This window comes from Amblyomma americanum, chromosome 7 (genome assembly GCF_052857255.1).
Source record: "Amblyomma americanum isolate KBUSLIRL-KWMA chromosome 7, ASM5285725v1, whole genome shotgun sequence".
NCBI classification, from domain to species: Eukaryota; Metazoa; Arthropoda; class Arachnida; order Ixodida; family Ixodidae; genus Amblyomma; species Amblyomma americanum.
In genome coordinates, this window is record NC_135503.1 from 76,521,273 (window position 1) to 76,539,165 (window position 17,893).

General features: G+C 46.8%; 1 protein-coding gene across 1 annotated transcript in view; it reads left to right on the plus strand.

The window, feature by feature from the left end:
- The window catches only part of LOC144097243 (uncharacterized), a 201,351-nt gene that overhangs the window by 125,201 nt on the left and 58,257 nt on the right, over positions 1 to 17,893 (plus strand). The window lies entirely within an intron of this gene.

Below are 17,893 nucleotides of genomic sequence, written 5' to 3' on the forward strand. Positions count from 1 at the left end.
ACATGCCACGTGAAGCTCAAATTTTAAGAAATGAGGGTAAACATGGACAAATAGAAGATGCTTTCCAAATGGTAAACAAATCTGATCTTCTACCTGACCATGTGTACCAGGACAAGACAAGCGACAGCAGACTCGTGTTTTATAGCAGGTGTTGCAAATGGGTCGCAAGACCCAAGGGTAGCGTTGGCCTGGCGGCCTGGGGCACAGCTGGAAACATCCGAAGGTCCTGGCAAAGGATGAGTCGACTGCCAACAGAACAACTTGTTTATTCTAGCATCGCAAAAGAGCAGCCGGTCAGGGCGACCACGTTACTCGACGGAAGAAATCGAAGCCTCTCTTTGGCGTCCGGGGCAGCTGCCTTTATACCCTCGGAGTCGAGGGCAAGAAGGAACGGCTCGGGATGAGGCGCACGAGACGGCGACGCACGGACATGTTGAGACGTGACGTGACGCGTCCGCCGGGCCGGCGCCGGTCAGACCTCCTCGCCTCCCAGTTGGGGAGCTCCTCTTCCCGGCTGCCGCGCTTTGACAAGCGTGGGCACCAACATGCACACACACACACGCACACACGAAGACACGTGGCATTGAAACCTGCCTGGACGCGCTTGGCGGGAGGCGTTGCGGCAGCACTGAACGGGCCAAAATGACCGCCACTTTGAACGAAGCCCCGGCGTCTGTTGCATCCGCGCCGGCTATACCGCGCGTCGTAGGCGAAACGTAACACAGGGTATGCTGTGAGAAGGACCATCCTTCAAACTAGCTGCAAGGAGTGCTTTGATCTGCTCTTCGTGGATCGGTAGAATGCCACAAAGACCTATCCACATTCACAAAAGCTTCAGCGGCAACGGCGGCCTGTTGTACACGTCCAAGGAAAGCTTTTCATTTGTTGATGCACTGGAACTTACATTTTCTCGGTGGTTTAGGAACAACAAATCACTTCACAACAGATTTGATGGAGCTACATCCTGTCTGAAACAGAACAATGTCTTCGTAGGCTGAGCCCTCCATGTGTTGTATACTGCTAACCAAATCACCAATTTTTAACGCGACAGCGTTAAGGGTCACGTGTCGCAGGAAGCCCGCGTCGTCGGCGTCGGCGGTGTTAGACGTGAGCGAAAAACTCCGCCTCCTCATCCTCCTTGAAATGTTCGCCGATGCCCCAAAAGATGGCGCGCGACGGCAGCATATACAAATACCTCGGGGTATGGGTAAACAACGGGCATATGTACACGGAAAGGCACGAACAGTCTCTCATAGCAAAAGGGCGAAGAGATGCCGGGATAATGAAACATAGGGCATTGGGGGGGTACAACAGGTATGAAGTCCTCAGAGGTATTTGGAAAGGAATAATGGCTCCGGGGCTTACTTTCGGGAATGCGGTTCTATGCTTAAGGGCTGCAGTTCAGTCTCGATTAGAAGTAAATCAGAGAACTGTCGGAAGATTAGCACTAGGTGCCCACGGGAAAACCACAAACGAGGCAGTACAGGGGGATATGGGCTGGGCAACGTTCGAAGCACGGGAAGCTCAGAGTAAAGTACTATACGAACAACGCCTGAGGAAATTGGATGATAACCGGTGGGCAGCTAAGGTATTTAAATACCTGTAGAGAAAGAGCGTTGACACACAGTGGCGAAAACGAACTAGAAAGCTGGCCAGTAAGTTTGCCAGAGACGAGGAAGGACAAAGAAAGAGCATTAAACGACAGGTTAAAACCGTCGAAGGTAAAAATTGGATAGATTCAAAGGAAAAGAAGCATAGTGTAGAACTATATCGATGCTGGAAAATGCACATCAGGAAGGAAACGTTTTATGACAACTCAAGAGGCAGTGCCCTCCTCTTTGAAGCTAGGTCAGGGTGTGTTAGAACGCACAGCTAAAGAAAAAAAATTAACGAAGATGACACATGTGCTGTGTTTTGTAAATCTGTAGAAACAATAGAACACCTCATCCTAAAATGCGATGGTATCCATCCCGATGTCGATGCAGGCACAGTCACTCTTCCTGAGGCCTTACGGTTTAGAGATAACAATAGTCATGTAAATAAATCTGCGGTGGAAATTAGCAAAAAGCGATTGGAGGATTGGTGGCACAAAACCAGAGAGGTGACATAAGTTTTAAAGTGTAGAAAGACGTTTTTTTTTTAAAAAGAAATGGCGAATTGTATTAACAACTTACAGCAGAGTAAACAAAAATAAAGGAAAAAAACTGAGCATAGTGGCAACAACCACTGCCCCGTTTCAAAGGGGATGCTCTACCTTCCCTTCATACATCCATACAGCTATGCACACGTGGCAACTAGGAAGTCTGTTGGAGATGGAGAGAAGGGGAACAAGATAACTTCCAGGAATGAGGTCGCAGCCACAGATAAGAGGCGGCGTAATAAACCGGATGTTAGGATGGAGGAAGCGAGTGCCCAAGTACTTATCGGTGGTCACTCAAATATGAGTAGATGCAAAAGAACTGTAATGGAGCGTGTAAAAGGTGATAAGTGGGTAGCAGTCGGGGCATTCCCAGGAAGGAAAATGGACGCAGTACTGAGACAAACAAAAAACGAACTTTCTAAGAATGTTAAAGAGCGCAGTTTGGTAGTGATAGCGGCGGGACTAGCTGATGTCTTGAATGTGAAGCCGCAAAAGTAGTGGAAAGATTAGCGGAGGGAGTTGACGATTTAAGGGCGATAGCACAGCAAGTCCAGATCGTGGTGTGCACAGTGCCGGAAATGCAAGGACGGAACGGAGAAATTGCAAAGGACGTTGTGGCTGTTAATCGTTAGATATGGAAGTTAAACCAGGAGAAAGGCTTTGAAGTGGCACACATAAACAGGGAAGTGCATAGAGCCGGCTTTGGCGGAGGCTTTACACGAGATGGCATCCACTTTAATACAAGGCTAGGAGTCGAGACCGGGTGGCGCCTGGCAGGCCGGGCAGTAGCTTTTTTAGGGGGTCCACTGCGGCTCGGGGCATAGGGATAGGTAGAAGCAAAGTAGAAAGTGTAGCAATGAAGGCTGACGCCAATAAAATGGCCACTAAGAGGTCCAGGAAGAAAACTACAAAAAAGAAATTTAACACTAGGATCAGGTACATAAACATGCAAGGCGGTGGAAAGAGAGCGAAGTGGTTAGAAATAGAACAGCAGTTAAAGGACGGAGAAGTAGGTGTATACGCGCTATGCGAGACACATCTCAGGGATCTAGAAGACCCACCACTTATTGATGGCTACGTCTGGGAAGTGAGCAACAGAACAACAACGGAGAGGAAGGGAGGAGGAGTAGGTATGCTGATACATAAAGGAACAAATTGGCAAAGAATAAAGTCAACTTGTAAATAACATGTCTGGGTATCGGGTACAATTGCCGGTAAAGGGACATGGCTAGGAGAAGTTTATTTAGGTACAGGGGACAAATGCAGGCAAGAGAACACGGATGTAGCTAAGTGTCTCAATGACGATATAAAGCAGTTTGGAGAAGGCACCAATATTATTCTAATGGGGGACATGAATGGCCACATCGAGGATCGGGATGGATACACAGATTATAACGGGAAGTTGATGCTAGACTTCTGTGAGCAAAACAACCTAGTTATTGTAAATAGAGAAACAAATTGTGAGGGACAAATCACCTGGGAATCCCGTAACAGGCAAACGACCATTGACTACTGCTTAATCTCGCAGGGGATGTATAGCAAGCTCGCAATGATGGAAATAGACGAAGAGGGGAAGTACAGCCTCGGTAGTGATCATAAGCGTATTAGTCTAGAGTTTGGAGCCCTGCTCAAAAGAGAAATGAAGGGGAGTCATAAAGAGTGCGGAAAATTAAATGATGGACAAATAGCGCAAATAGCGGCGTGCATAGAGGAAGCAATTGAGACACATTCCATGGAAAAGTGGGATGATAATAAATTAGAACTCCTCATTAGCACAAAAATAAAACAAGTAAAAGGAGTAAACCGCTGGAGAGGAAAGAGGAAGCCATGAAGTTGGTGGAATAAGGAAATTAGGGAGGCCATCGAACAACGACGGTTGGCGTCACGGGAACAAAGACAAGCAAAGAGGGCGCAGTTATCTGAAGAGGAAATAGGCCGAAAATGGCAATCTCATCGACAAAAGAAACAGCAAGTGCAAGTCCTCGTCCAGGCTAAAATAAAGCAGTCCTCTGATCGCTGGCTGGCTGAAGTTCGCGATTCAACTAAAGGGGGGCCAAGAAAATTCTGCTACCATATAAGCTGGCTGGGCAAAGCGAATCACAGAAAGCAGGAACAGATTCACGACGCCGAAGGAAAATGTTTAGAGGGAGATGACGCTGTGAACTACATTTCATCAGTTATAGCTGAGTCATTTAAGAAAGACGATAGAGTAATCACCCCAAATGAGGGAGCAACACAGGAACGCACAATTTAAAACAGCGTGGAACTACCGAATCTTAACTGGAAAAAGGCGGAAGCAAATATTCCATGATGTACGTCAGCAGGGATTGACGAAATTCCAATCAAGCTAATTAATGAACTTGACCCAAGAGGCAAGGAAACGCTGATAAAAGTATTGAAGGCAGTCATAACGAATCAGCAAATTCCGCACCACTGGAAACAGAGTAAAATGAATTTGATTCATAAAAGAAAAGGCAATAAGACGAACATAAAATCCTTCCGACCGATTACGATAACATCAGTTACATACAGGCTGGCGATGCAGGCGGTGAAAATAAAAATGCAGTCATGGGTAGAAAGTAATAGAATACTCGGAGCGCTTAGATTATTGCCTGTTCGTGCTTACCCAGTGCATAGAAATAGCTAAGGCGGGAAACAGACCTCTGTATTTAGCCTTCTTGGACATAAGCGGTGCATACGACAACGTGAACAGGGAACTCCTGTGGAACACATTAAAATGTGAAGGTGTCAGTCATGAGATATTTAATTTTCTGCAGGAAATATATCGAGAAAATGAAGTTGAAATAACATGGGAAGGAATTAAGAGTACAACAACTATCCAGATACGCAAAGGATTAAGGCAAGGTTGTCCTCTATCACCGCTGCTGTTCATGTTTTACATGATAAGTATGGAAGGAAGGCTACAAGGAAACAATCTAGGTTATGATCTGTCATACAAATTAGGCGGAAAGGATATTGAGCAAAGACTACCGGCTTTAATGTATGCGGACGATGTTGTACTGTTAGCAGATAGCCAGCAAGATTTGCAAACTTTGGTGAATTGCTATGGAGACGAAGGAGACAGTCTAGGTTTCAGGTTTAGTGCAACTAAGTCAGGTGTGATGGTTTTCAACGGCACAACTGATCAAGAGCTTACAATACAAGGCCATGAAATACAACGAGTGGCCGAATACAAATATCTCGGTGTATGGGTAAACAACGGGCATATGTCCACGAAAAAGCACGAAAGCACGGACAGTCTCTCAAAGCAAAAGGGCGAAGAGATGCCGGGATAATGAAGCATAGGGCATTGTGGGGGTACAACAGGCATGAAGTCCTCAGAGGTATTTGGAAGGGAATAATGGTTCCGGGGCTTACTTTCGGAAATGCGGTTCTATGCTTAAGGGCTGCAGTTCAGTCGGGATTAGAAAGAAGTAAATCAGAGAACTGTCGGAAGATTAGCACTAGGTGCCCACGGGAAAACCACAAACGAGGCAGTACAGGGGGATATGGGCTGGGCAACGTTCGAAGCACGGGAAGCTCAGAGTAAAGTACTATACGAACAACGCCTGAGGAAATTGGATGATAACCGGTGGGCAGCTAAGGTATTTAAATACCTGTACAGAAAGAGCGTTGACACACAGTTGCGGAAACAAACTAGAAAGCTGGCCAATAAGTTTGCCAGAGACGAGGAAGGAGAAAAAGCATTAAACGACAGGTTAAGAACGTCTAAGGTAAAAATTGATTGGATAGATTCAATGGAAAAGAAACATAGTGTAGAACTATATCGATGCTGGAAAAGGCAGATCAAGAAGAAAACGTTTTATGATAATTCAAGAGGCAGTGCCCTACTCTTTGAAGCTAGGTCAGGCTGTCTTAGAACGCGCAACTACAGAAAAAAATTTTAACGAAGATGACGACACATGTTCTGTGTGTGGTAAATCTGTAGAAACAATAGAACACCTCATCCTAAAATTCGATGGTATCCATCCCGATGTCGATGCAGGCAGAGTCACTCTTCCTGTGGCTTTAGGGTTTAGAGATAACGATAGTCATGTAAATAAATCTGCGGTGGAAATTAGCAAAAAGCGATTGGAGGATTGGTGGTACAAAAGCAGAGAGGTGACATAAGTTTTTAAGTGTAGGAAGACGTTTTTTTAAAGGAAATGGCGAATTGTATTAACAACTTACAGCAGAGTAAACAAAAATAAAGGAAAAAAAAACTGAGCATAGTGGCAACAACCACTGCCCCGTTTCAAGGGGGATGCTTCTACCTTCCATCCATCCATCCCGCTCGTCTCGTTCGAGCGCAGTGGGGCCGTGCGGGCACGCAGGAATCACGCGTTCACCGCGAAGCGCGTTCACCGCGAAGCTTGCGGCTTGCTGCCCGTTCGTTCGGCACGGAAGCTATGCTGGCGTTCGTGGCATCGGGTTTGTCCAGAACGATGTGCCGACCAACTACGAATTGCAACTTGAGTCCCGCGCGTTTCGGCAAGACGCCTGGCAGCGCTTCTACGTGGTTTGCCGCTCCGCGCGTCCATTTCACCGTACGCAGCAGCACGATTTGTCTAACGGGCAAGGCGTCGCGCCGAATGGGCGACGGCGTTCCGTGGACTCCCTGGCAGTGCTGCAACACGCTGTCACGTTCCACTCTTAAAGGCGAAGCTTAAGCGTCCTCCAATTTTTTTTAATAACCTGCCTCAATTTTTTCTTGTAATCGCTCAGAAAAGAGAGGGGGTCATCTCGTGGAAGAAAGAAGCATTTGAAACTAATGCGGGTAACTTAAAACTGCTTGGAACAAGATTCATTCAGAGTGCCAGCACATCATTTGGTCCATTCATCATCATTTTTCTAGTCTCCAAGGCTTCATGATTTAGAAAAATAGTGCTTGTGCTTCACAACTGTTATGCATTCAAGCGAGTAGTTTGAATGCATAATGAACTGCAAATCAGTTTAGCAAAAATAAACTAGTTTCGAAACAAAGCTGATGCGAGATGAAACATGAATTTGATTAAGTCAGCTATCTCTTGATATATCTGAATTGGGAGCCAAGTTAATATTAATTTCAGCTGTGCTGAAAAAGCAGATTATACTTCAGAATCTCATTTTGTTAGATAGTGAGCTCCATGCTAGCGCGATCAAACAAATACCGTGGCCGCCGTGTGCGAAGTGCGTATTACCATCGCTGAAGCCGCAGAAACTGACGTGTAAGCGTGCTGCAGCTCCATCTCCCGCTTTCCTCCCAAGCGCTTCGCCCGTCCGCCCACACTCCTCACACTTCCCCCTTCCAGCCACTATATACCAGCATGAACACTGCGGTCACTTATTTGTGTGTAGGACATGTTTCTGTCTCTTTGCCGTGGTTTTTTTTTGCGAATCATAAGTGCAGCGCCAGGACATGGCGACAGCCTTCAATTTGCTAGCGCAAACAACTTTCCCGTTAGAAGGGTGAGGGTTCTTGCAAGTTTCTCACGGCACGAACATAGTGTGAAACCTCCGCAGCAGACGACACCAAAGATGCGTCTGTATTTTTCACAATGTAAAAGCAGAACCTGCTGAAGTGAACTGTTTGAAGCGTTACAAATATTTTGGAAACACATTTGCTCTGAAAAATGTGCTCTTTAAGCGCAAAATTTACTTTCATCGATTAGCCATATTTGGCGGCATGAAAGGAAAACCCTCTCTCATCGTGGCCAAGTTCCATTCTCGTTTACACCCATCTGCTTTTCTGCTCATTTGTTGCAATTCACAGTTGACATATTTTATTTTAGGACAATTTGTTTGTAAAAACGTTTAGTTCCAGTATTTTTCTTTTCCGGAAATTTATATTTTGGAGGTTCAAATTATATTTTACGGCTAACACTAGATAGGCCAAGTAAAAAAAAATGGTTCTCTTAAGTCTCCTTACATGCAGAAATGCGGAAGCATTGTGAGTTCAGTTTGGTTTGGTTTATGGTTTGGTTTACGGGGGTTTAACGTCCCAAAGCGACTCAGGCTATGAGAGACGCAGTAGTGAAGGGCTCCAGAAATTTCGACCACCTGGGGTTCTTTAACGTGCGAGTTCAGTTGCCTTGTCTGTTATTTAGCAAAGAAACAATCCTTGATGGCAATTATTTAATAATTGAGTCATTATGTAAACAAATCTACAAGCAATATTATTAAGTGATCGTCAATAATCAATGGTTGTCATCAGTTAATCTAATTAGTTACCCTACTGCTTTATCATGAAATAACCAATTAATTTATATACTTTTTCTTGTTCGTTAAATTCTGGACAAATTAATAGCAGCTCATTATTTTTGTGAATTTCTTGGAGTAACTAGCCGATTTAAAAATCTTCTTTGTTTAATTATTTAGTAATTCGGTCCTTTGAACTTTTCATTCGATAATTATCATTAATCACCAATCATAATTACATTCTTGTGGGATGATCGACAGCTGATGAGAACAAGCTCTCTCCACAGTGCGCGGTGACACATCCTGTCCATGCCGCTTATGAGGCAACAAACGCTTTGTAATTAAATTTTCCCTTTGCGGCGTTCCCGCGGTGGATGAAGTGCTGTTTAAGAAACTCGCAGAGACGGTGGCCCCTGTTATCCCTGTGCGCAATATTTAGAAACTCTGTGCCGCTCGCAGCTGAAAAGCGAGAAATGAACGTGCTCGAGTGGCGCGGGCAGGTTGCACAGCTGAAATAGCCGTAGAGCCTCATAACTACGGCAAACTTGGCTGCGTGCACGTGCATGAGTCGAAAGCTGCACTTGTGAAATCTGCAAATCAGAAAGCTGTTGCCATAGCCCACTGACCGTAGGACTGCGTTCGAGTAGCTCATCTGCAATTCAGGGGAGCCCTTAAGTCACTTTGCGTGCATCAAGGCCTTTGTTTCGTCCTCTTGAACTCTCTAGCTCAACACGATCCCCTCACGCTTCTTAAATAAGATTAGATACATGTTACGACATACCACATCTTCGTTATATTCGATGTGTTCGCTATACCCGCTCTGAAGTTACGAAAGAGGCCTTTAAACACCCTCGTATCTTCGGACTAGGTGGCCGAGTGGTTAAGGAGTTGGACTTCTAATCCATATCCATAGGGCTCTGCTCGCGTGGGTTCGAATCCCATCCTCGACGAAATTTCTTTTCCTCTCATTTTACTTGACTGACAGGTGGTGCGGACACTTATTGTACACGTCTCCTGCCCGACAGGTCTTGCGCACACTGATCAGGCAAGAAAGCATTTCGTCTTAAAGGCCAAGGGGCGTGATTACATTCGCTCAACGGTACTGTACCTAAACTTACGGCTTCGCCTCCTGGCTCGTCTAACAGCCTTTCAAGAGGCTGCTTTGCATCAGAAGAACCTAAAAATGCCCCATAAAAGGTGCGCACAACCAGGCGAGGCGATCAGTGATCTGCGAGCGGTTAATTCGTGTTATTAAGGGGAAAAAACGAATGAAAACATTTAAAGTGCTGTGTTACGCATTCAAAACATAAGCGCTAATGCACTGCACCACAGAACCGATAGGAACGGCAGCTCTAAATTGCGCTTTATTCGTTTGCACAAAAGTTCTGGTAAACTGCACGTGGCTTTTCTTAACCAGAAGGTGAAAGCTGTACCATTTAATGAACGACATCATGTGGCCTGGGACTGTATTTGTATTGTTTCATTTGGCCCTCTGCCATAGGCCACGACTTCCGGTGACCGTAGGAGATGACGCTGGTCGTGGAAGAAAAACATCCATGATGCCACTTTTGTTATCGCGCCCGACTGCCATGCTGTTTTGGCGGCCGGCAGAGAGGCCAACGAATGACGGAGTAAACAACGATGAGCTTGGCGCGCCTGACGAGCTTTGTGAGAAGCTAATCCCATCTCGGAAGATAACTTATGTACTCGATATTTGACCGACGGGCCGAACATGAACCTTGTGTTTGGCCCGTCTGCATTCGGTGGCAGTATCGTGGCTAGCAGTTGCGCCCTCACGAGAGTGTCAGTGCCTTCTATCGGTGGATACCTTGTCTACCTTTTGTTGCATTTATTTCATTGTCACAAAAGAGGAAAATGGCAACAAAGTGAAATTTACAACATCCCGCTTCAGCACTAACTTGTAGAAGCAAGGCTTTTGAGATTTTAAAGCGCGCTTTCACTTTCTTTGTGGAACTAAGGGATGCTGACCTTCTTGTCTATGGCCATGGCCGATGATTCTTGGGTTATTTTAATTGATGTTCAGGAATATAGCTCTGATCGAAGCGCCAAATCCGCTACACTGACGGAAATCGAAATTGGCCACAGAAGCAAAATACGGCCCTCTACTGCGACAGCAAAGGGCGGGAAACCACCGCGGAGCGATTGAAACCCAATGTCTGAACCCATATCGCCTATTGAAACCACAGATTGTACTCCAGATTGTCGACTGCAATGTTTAGTTTTAATAATGGGCAATTACTCCCGTAGCCGTATGGCTGCGCTTGGGTGGTTGTTAACGAGTAATTTTTTTTTTTTTTTATTCGAGAAGTGTGCCATGAGGCATAAGTTGAAAAAGGAAAGGGGGGAAGGAATGCACGGGATTGAAAGTTAAAAGAAGGAGTGAAGAACCGTTGCGCTGAGGTAGTCGCAGAGGTTGTTAATGAAACGGTTGTCCATTGTCCGCTTCACGAAGTCACTTTCGCGGTTCCACCGCAGGCCCACCTCCCTGAGGAGCCGTTTTCTGATAGCAGCCGTCGCTGGGCACGTCCACAACAAGTGCCGCACATCACATATGTCCGGTGCAGCGCCACAGTGAGGGCACCTGTCAGGTAGTGGCAGATCTTTGGCACGCCACCGATGACGGACAGATGGTGTCAGAGCCGCCCCTGCCCGAATCCGGCGCACGGATACCTCCTCCTGCCGAGTAAGACTACGGGGGAGAGGGTGCGAACACGGAGGAATTAGAGCGCGTGTTCGCTGGCGCAGAACTTCGGAATCGGAAACGTGGGACAGGAACGGATCTGGGGGAAGAGGGGAAGGTGGCGGATCGTCTAATGTATGAAGATGAGTCATAGCATCCGCTTGAATGTTATGTGGATCCTGGGCATGGCCGCGAATCCAGTGTATGCGCACAGGACATGGATACTTTGCGCAGAGCACATGAATAGATTGTGAAATCTGGAACGTTCGTCGAACAGCCTTCAGCTGTTTAAGGGCGGCGCGGGAGTCGGTGTAAATGTGAACTGTATTGAATGTTGGAACGAGCGGAAGGGAAGCAATGGCATTATAAATGGCTTGAAGTTCCAATGCCAGGGGAGTGCACGTATCCGCAGTATACGTCGCGCGAGAGTTGAGATGCGGATGAGATGGACTATACACAGCAGTAACTCCCCTCTCTGCAGAATGAGATGCATCCGTGTATAATATGCATCCTTCAGGCAGATACGCTGCTGATACCGACGGGGAAACAGTGGGGCGATTGTCAGTGAGCTGGCAATAGGACCACGGTGGAAGTGTCTTTAAACGATGAAGTTTGAGAGACTGTTTTCGAGCTCTATTTGCCACCCGTTGGTCGATGATCTCACTGAGTGTATTAAGTTGGGCGAACTCCTGTAGCACAGGTATGGGTGTTAAACGAGGCAGATATGTTATGACGCGCATAGCCTCACGATTGATAGCTTCAAGGGAGTCCCACTGTCTGCGGGTGAGACGTTGAAATTGAGCCTGATATACTATCCGTGGCTGAAGGATAGAGCGCACAAGCTGGCGGGCCGTATGAGCACGTGCGCCACCAGAGCGCATAGCTATGCGACGAATCAGACCTAGAGTAGCGTGAGCCGATTTACGGGTGGCTGTCAGCCACGGGGTGCCAGTCCCAGATGTATGGAGGAGAAGACCAAGAATACGAACAGTTTCTACCTGAGGAATCAGAGAATTATGTACCGTAAAATTTAAAGGGGGAGCTTTCCGTAAGGCGGCTTTATTTCCAATTCGAATGAAACATGATTTAGTAGGAGAGAGTGTTAGACCCAAAGGTGGGAGGCGAGATGTCAATACATCCAGCGCGTGTTGAAGGACCGACTGATGAATAGACGCATCTGGATGACAGCACCACAAGGTGATATCATCGGCATATGCAAGCACGCGGATAGAAGGGATGGTCTCTAGGGCTCGAACCAGAGGAATTAAAGCCACATTAAATAATGTGGGGGCGAGAACGGAGCCCTGCGGCACTCCTCTATTGGAAGTGAAATTACCAAAGGGCGTTCCGTGGACACGCACGCTGAAGGTTCGATTTGCTAAAAAGGCGTGAATGGAGAGGAGGAACCGGTGAGGGAGACCAAGAGTTTGAAGGGAGGCAAGAATGGCAGAGTGAAGGATGTTATCATATGCCTTTGTTATGTCTGTAGCGATTACGGTTCGTACAAGGTGACTCTGTGGAGAGTGGTCAATCACGTCAGCAGCCAAAGTAGCAAGGCCGTCCTCCGTTCCAATATGTGGGCGGAAACCAATTTGGGAATCTGGGTAACAATCATGGGATTCCAGCCACCATGATAAGCGTGCGGCTAGAATGTTTTCATAAAGCTTGCAGATGGTAGGGGTAAGGGAAATTGGACGAAGGGCCGAGAGAGATACTGGAGGCTGACCTGACTTGGGGATTGGAACCACAATAGAATGCTTCCAGTCTCCCGGCATGACGCCAGAAAGCCACACTTCGTTAAAAGTATCTAGTAGGGTTTCCAAAGCCCTCCCTTCCAAGTTACGGAATAAGGAGTTAGGTATGCCGTCGTGCCCGGGAGTAGTAGTAGTTTTTAAACGGTCAATGGAGGCCAGCAGCTCTGCCATGGTGAGGTCAGAAGTAATCCCATCGGGGGGCTCTGTTACCGATAAGTCAGGTGGAGACGTAGCGGTGCAGTCATGGTTTGGAAAAAATTGACGGGCCGCTTGTTGTGCAAATGTGTCCTCATCCACATTTAGCGCGAGGCGAATGCTCTCTGTGTAATCTGCAACCTGAGAAGGGCGCTCCATGGCGTGAAACACTCTCCAAAGATGTCGATTGCCCTGCGTAGAGGACAGGCGGGCACACCATGCAGCCCAGCGTTGCCTGCCTAGCCGCTTTGCATAGCGCCGCGCCCGTAATCCCTTATTACAAATCTGGTTCACCTTGGGGGGATTCTCTTGTAATATTTTACCTATTTGTTTAGTTCTGCAAAGAATTCTCAAAGGGTAAAGGAATGAAACGCTGCACTTCCACTGCCACCTTGTTTATTGGAGGGGTACTTGCTCTTGCTCAGACCTGTTTATCGGCGTCCGCTGTTACCGGTTCACGAAATAGAACGGTGGTGCGGAGCAAGCAATCATAAGCTCTCCCGAGCACTGCACAGCCAGAAGCGGCGCCGCCTTGCCGTCCGCGAACGTGTCAGCGGCTACTTCAAGCCGCTGAAAGCGAGACTGCGTCCAAGCCGAGCTCGCGCCGGGCACTCCCATCGGCTATTACTCAGACCTGTCGAGTCGGGCGGCGACACCACATTCACGTGCATGTCAGCGTGCCTCTTCGTGAAGAGCTTAGCGCTCATGCTCATTTGTGTCGTGCACAGGGGCAGCTGAACGACGTGTAAATCGCGGCATTCTTCGCCCCATTGCAAAGGGGCACTGGAAGCCCACCAGAGCTCGATGCTAAGGTTGATGTTGAAGACGGCGCAAAGGGACTAGGAAGGCAGATAACAACGCACAGGCGCGAATTTGCATTTCAATTAAGGTTTATTCGCCCAAATCCTTGCATTTTAAACAAGCACCCGAGCCATATCACAGAAGCCTATCAGGAAAACAACAATCATCATACATACTGCTGCTGACGGTCATAAGAACAATTCAGCGCATAGAACACGCCACTCGAAGCAGTTGAAGCGGCTTAGCTATGAACCAACTAGCCCAAACCAATTTACTAGAGCCAGTGGATTAAAATCAGGCCGTCTGATTTGGCGCAAATTCGGAATAATTGCTGAGTGCCTCGTCCCCAGCAGGCAGTAAAAAAAAAACAAGGAGGATTAAAAACTCACATTGAACTCTTCGGAAGTTAATGACGGGACTGGTTTTATATGTTGCTCACAGGTGATACTGCCACTGTCCAACTCACCGGCTAGACGGTGGCCACGCTCGCGATCCGCACTACCAGCTAGGAGTGACAGCTGAGCTTATGTATCGTGCTGTTTTAAAGATATATCACCTTCGAGATATCTTTTCATAATTTCACAATATTTTAAAGAATGAACTTGGTCGTTCTTCACGAAGGGACATAATCACAGGTGCACTGTGAAGTTGGAAAACTGTTTTGAAAACTTCTGCTTCCATGTAGTCCTATTTGCGCTAACCCTACTTTTCACCTTCAGTCTGATCCGTTGTTTGCGAGTTCCCCCTATGCTTGTAAACACGGTGTATCTCTATCGCCCCCCGCCCCCCCCCCCCCTGCCCCGTACTACTCCGGCCTTATATTCCTACAGAGCCACCGATGCCGGCGAACACATGAGCACATGGGCATGGTCACATGGCTCATTAGCTTGGCTGCGATACAATGCCCCGGGCGCCGGGAACACCATTGACGACCACACCGACGATGGACGCTGTGAAGCCTTACAAAAACGGTGCTGGAATACCACACCCACCAAAAATTAGACTTTTCTGATTTACCTCTGCCACACCAACCTTAACGCTCCGAGAAGCTCGGGTCCTGCGCCGAACACATAAGTATCCTCCATACACTAGCCAAGCTTTATTTTTACCGGTACACTTTAACGACGGTATATCAAAAGACTGCCCTAAACAATGACACAAAGCTTTCCATTTCCACTCCTAACCTTCCTCATCCCCCCTTGGCCCATCCGGCTCGCCTCCTGAAACCTGATTCGGCAGCGTGCCTTCCGCACATTAGCCCATGACCCACTAAACGCCTTAATAAAATTGTCACATCGCCAATGCCCCCAAGACGACTTCGAGGTACCCGCTCGCGAGGCGTAGCAAGGAACCAAGGTGTGTGAGGACCACCGGACCGGGCTCAGAAAGGTGATTCATTAAATGCGGATAAGTAGTTCTTGGCATCAGCTACCGCTAGCATTCGACGCACGGGGATGGGCGTCACGCTGAGCTTTTAAGTGTGGTTGTGCTACTAGGAAAGCTGAAAATTGAGAAATGGTTTTGAGGAAAGAAAATGACGCATTGACTGTCTCATATGTCTCGGTGGCCACCCGAACAGCGCCGTGAGGGAAGGGATAAAGGAGGGAGTGGAAGAAGACGTGCCGCAGTGGAGGTCTCCGGAATAATTTCGACCACCCGGTGATAAAAATTTAACATGCACTGACATCGCACAGCACACGGCCGTCTTTTGCGTTTCGCCTCCACCGTAACGCGGCCGCGGTGGTCGGGTTCGAATCTATGTGCTCCGGCTCAGTAGACGAGCGACCTAACCACTGAGCTGACGCGGCGGGTGTACTACTAGGCGCATTTTTTCGATTTCAGGCATACGTACGTCCGTACTGTACGTACCTGAAGCTTGCTTTCTGGCTGCCAGCCTACCTGCCCACCAGGCTGTGGGCATCCTAGCAGGTGTGCTCAGTTGGCAGGCCTTCACCTGGGTGAGGCCCTGGGTGAGGGCCTTTAAGGTAAAGGTTTTGAGGCTAAAGTTCTTTAGGTGGATGCCTTCATGGTAAATTCCTTTCGGGAGATAGCCTTTAGGTAGGAAGACTTTAGCACGTAAGGACCTTAGGGGCCCCCTTAACTATAGTGCTACTGTACGACATTCCGTGCTTACCATGCTACACCATCTGCTAATTTTTATTTTCTCGGTCGGCACCTGCATCTTCAGTATTCGTTATTAGTCTTTTCTGGAACACCAACACAGCATAAGAATCGTAGTCACAATGGTCGATCGGAACAACCGTCCGTATAGTGCAACAGATTAATGTTTTAGAGGCGTTTGTTCCGCTTTTCATGCGGTAACATTAATCTTGTCGTCTAGTAAAATCCACCCGGTTTCTTGGGGAAAAGCGTTATGATATAATTAGCGCCAACAAATTTGAAAATGTGCGGACTAGAATGTTTCAATACCTTCCATTGGATTATCATCTGAGGTTTTACTTAGCCGACCCACTCTTCGACCTTATTCCACCCACTAATTCCCAATAAAACACCTTAATCTCCCCACTAATTCACCTTATTCCATTCTCTAGGTTGGGCCTAGTTCTAAATTTTGGAGAGTTCGTTCGAATGTCGAAGCGATGGTTAACTTCCAAATACTAGTGCATTTTATTTTAAAAAAGTGTGGGTAAGAAGGTTCCATGTGTTTTACATGTTGATCAGGCATTCGTACCACAAATACAAAGATTCTATTACCTTAAAGGCAGCAGTATCGTTCAGTTCCTCTAATTATGTCTTAGACTACTGATCCTAAGCCAACAGCCACAAGGCACCAATATCGCGTCGTTTACCGATCAGTATGAGCACAGTTGCAGCACCGTCAATAACTCTTTAAAAAACGCAAGTTGTACGCGTGTCTCACTTGCATAGAAATAGTAAAATTTCGCTCCAAATGACTATAAATTTAATGACATAACTTTAATAACGTTTCGACCCCTGGTTTTGTTGATGAAAGTGGTACACATCCGTAGCAATGACTGTAAAAAGGCAACAAATGTGATACCTATCAGTACAAAAGTTTTATCGAAGTATGAGGAAAATTGAAATGCAATTGAAAATTTCTAGAACATTGGAGGAAACACTTAAGGTCCGCCTTAAGAGTTTGACGTGACTGTTTTAGTGCGTTAATGTCCATATATGCAAAATTGGTTATTCTCTGCCTAACATTCATAGATCCTTGGGAGTCTTCAACTCCTGGCGCAAAGGTGCAGCAGCTAAGCAATGCACCTCTGCCTTGCTATGACTGGTGCTGCCACCGGCGGGGCTTGTGCAACATAAGTTGCTCTTAGCGGGGGAAGTCTCGCGACTGACTACCACTTGCTACGGTGCGCAGCTTTCTCACAATTCGATGGGCAAGATGTGATGACGCCACAAAGTTACGTTACTTGGGTGGCCCACCTGCCTCCTAGGTTGTTTCTTTGGGGCTTTTCTTGGATTTTTTTGCTCAAGCCAATGACGTCAACAACGCTAGATTTTGTGGGACATGATCTATTTAACGCTGTCGCTTTATTAAATAATATGAGGCACCTGACTAATAGAATAGACGAAAAATCTGAACTTTTTCAAGTTTACCGCGAGACTGGGCAGCGTCCACTGAACACCCAAGCTTCTAAAGCAGCGAACACCAAAGAAATTTTCCGCTCAACAGAACACGCTGAAGGTCTTGTTCAATTGTTCGGTAGTATTCAGCACACAAAAATATGGTATGTAGTACGTTAATTGAACGTTGTTCATTTACTGGCACCTGCAGCAAGTAAGACAAGAGGCCCACTGTAGTACGAAGTATTAACCGATTGTCGTGCGATGTAAAATATGTGGAATAGATAATTTACTGAAATTAGTCTTTCCAGTGCACGTAAATTTAAGATTCGAAGTCCACAGGCAAATGTAAAAAAGGTTATAAAGCGTGCGGATATTTATTCGTGACACGGCAGACCTTGCAGCTCAAGAAGCTGGTACATATGCCTACTTTGATTAGGATTAGCACTAAAAGACAATTTTTATTAGCACCTTATTTTTACTGGTACACTTTCACACTTCCGTGCTCCAGCTCTTCGTACCTAGTATAAGGAGACATACATATTCATATGCGTAGGGGCCGTGGTT